This window comes from Megalopta genalis, unplaced genomic scaffold (genome assembly GCF_051020955.1).
Source record: "Megalopta genalis isolate 19385.01 unplaced genomic scaffold, iyMegGena1_principal scaffold0408, whole genome shotgun sequence".
NCBI classification, from domain to species: domain Eukaryota; kingdom Metazoa; phylum Arthropoda; class Insecta; order Hymenoptera; family Halictidae; genus Megalopta; species Megalopta genalis.
The window spans coordinates 117,833-120,510 of record NW_027476477.1 but is presented as its reverse complement, the minus strand read 5'-3'; positions in this window follow the sequence as shown (position 1 = coordinate 120,510).

The following is a 2,678-nucleotide window of genomic DNA, read 5'->3' as shown; positions in this document are numbered from 1 at the left end:
AGCTGAATCATGTGTTTCGCATGGATTTGAAGCTAACCCGTTCGTTTCGCCTGTATTTGAAGCTAGATCACTTATACCGCAACCATTTGAAACTAAAACATGTGTTTCGCTTGGATTTGAAGCTAAACCTTCTACATCGCATTGAGTTGAAGCTAAATCATGTGTTTCGCATGGATTTGAAGCTAACTCGTTTGTTTCGCATGCAGTTGAAGCTAAATCATGTCTTTCACAAGTATTTGAAGAAGAACCATTTGAATAGTATTGATTTGAACCCGAGCCTTCTACTTCGCACTGATTTGCAGCTAAATAATGTGTTTCGCATGGATTTGAAGCTAAACCTTCTACATCCCATGGAGTTGAAGATAAATCATGTGTTTGGCATGGATTTGAAGATAAACCATCTACATCGCATTGATTTGCAGCTGAATCATGTGTTTCGCATGGATTTGAAGCTAACCCGTTCGTTTCGCCTGTATTTGAAGCTAGATCACTTATACCGCAACCATTTGAAACTAAATCATGTGTTTCGCTTGGATTTGAAGCTATACCTTCTACATCGCATTGAGTTGAAGCTAAATCATGTGTTTCGCATGGATTTGAAGCTAACTCGTTTGTTTCGCATGCAGTTGAAGCTAAATCATGTCTTTCACAAGTATTTGAAGAGGAACCATTTGAATAGCATTGATTTCAACCCGAGCCTTCTACTTCGCACTGATTTGCAGCTAAATAATGTGTTTCGCATGTATTTGAAGCTAAACCTTCTACATCCCATGGATTTGAAACTAAATCATGTGTTTGGCATGGATTTGAAGCTAAGCCTACTACTACGCATTGATTTGAAGCTAAATCATTTGTTTCGCATGGAATTCAAGCTACCTCGTTTGTTCCTCCAGCTTTTGAAGCTATATCACTTATATCGTAAGTATTTGAAGCTAAATCTTGTGTATCACATGGATTTGAAGCTAAGCCTTCTACATCGCATTGATTTGAAGCTAAATCATGTGTATCGCATGGATTTGAAGCTAACTCGTTCGTTGCGCATGCAGTTAAATCTAAATAACGTATATCACAAGTATTTGAAGCTAAACCATTTGTTTCGCATGCATTTGAAGCTACGCCTTCTACTTGGCATTAATTGGAAGTTAAATCACGTGTTTTGCATGGATTTGAGGCTAAAACTTCTGCATCGCATTGATTTGAAGCTAAATCATGTGTTTCGCATGGATTTGAAGCTAACTCGTTCGTTTCGCATGCCGTTGAAGCTAAATCATGTCTTTCTCAAGTATTTGAAGATGAACCGTTTGAATAGCATTGATTTGAACCCGAGCCTTCTACTTCGCACTGATTTGCAGCTAAATAATGTGTTTCGCATGGATTTGAAGCTAAACCTTCTACATCCCATGGATTTGAAGATAAATCATGTGTTTGGCATGGATTTGAAGCTAGGCCTACTACTTCGCATTGATTTGAATCTAAATCATTTGTTTCGCATGGAATTCAAGCTACCTCGTTTGTTCCTCCAGCTGTTGAAGCTATATCACTTATATCGCAAGTATTGGAAGCTTAATCATATGTGTCGCATGGATTTGAAGCTGAACCTACTACATCGCATTGATTTGAAGCTAAACTATTTGTTTCGCATGGATTTGAAGCTAAGCCTTCTACTTCGCATTGATTTGAAGCTATATCATTTGTTTCGCATGGAATTGAAGCTACCTCGTTTGTTCCTCCAGCTTTTGGATCTATATCACTTATATCGCAAGTATTTGAAGCTAAATCATATGTGTCGCATGGATTTGAAGCTGAACCTTCTACATCGCATTGATTTGAAGCTAAATCTTGTGTATCACATGGATTTGAAGCTAAGCCTTCTACATCGCATTGATTTGAAGCTAAATCATGTGTATCGCATGGATTTGAAGCTAACTCGTTCGTTGCGCATGCAGTTAAATCTAAATAACGTATATCACAAGTATTTGAAGCTAAACCATTTGTTTCGCATGCATTTGAAGCTACGCCTTCTACTTGGCATTAATTGGAAGTTAAATCACGTGTTTTGCATGGATTTGAGGCTAAAACTTCTGCATCGCATTGATTTGAAGCTAAATCATGTGTTTCGCATAGATTTGAAGCTAACTCGTTCGTTTCGCATGCCGTTGAAGCTAAATCATGTCTTTCTCAAGTATTTGAAGATGAACCGTTTGAATAGCATTGATTTGAACCCGAGCCTTCTACTTCGCACTGATTTGCAGCTAAATAATGTGTTTCGCATGGATTTGAAGCTGAACCTTCTTCATCCCATGGATTTGAAGATAAATCATGTGTTTGGCATGGATTTGAAGATAAACCATCTACATCGCATTGATTTGCAGCTGAATCATGTGTTTCGCATGGATTTGAAGCTAACCCGTTCGTTTCGCCTGTATTTGAAGCTAGATCACTTATACCGCAACCATTTGAAACTAAAACATGTGTTTCGCTTGGATTTGAAGCTAAACCTTCTACATCGCATTGAGTTGAAGCTAAATCATGTGTTTCGCATGGATTTGAAGCTAACTCGTTTGTTTCGCATGCAGTTGAAGCTAAATCATGTCTTTCACAAGTATTTGAAGAAGAACCATTTGAATAGCATTGATTTCAACCCGAGCCTTCTACTTCGCACTGATTTGCAGCTAAAT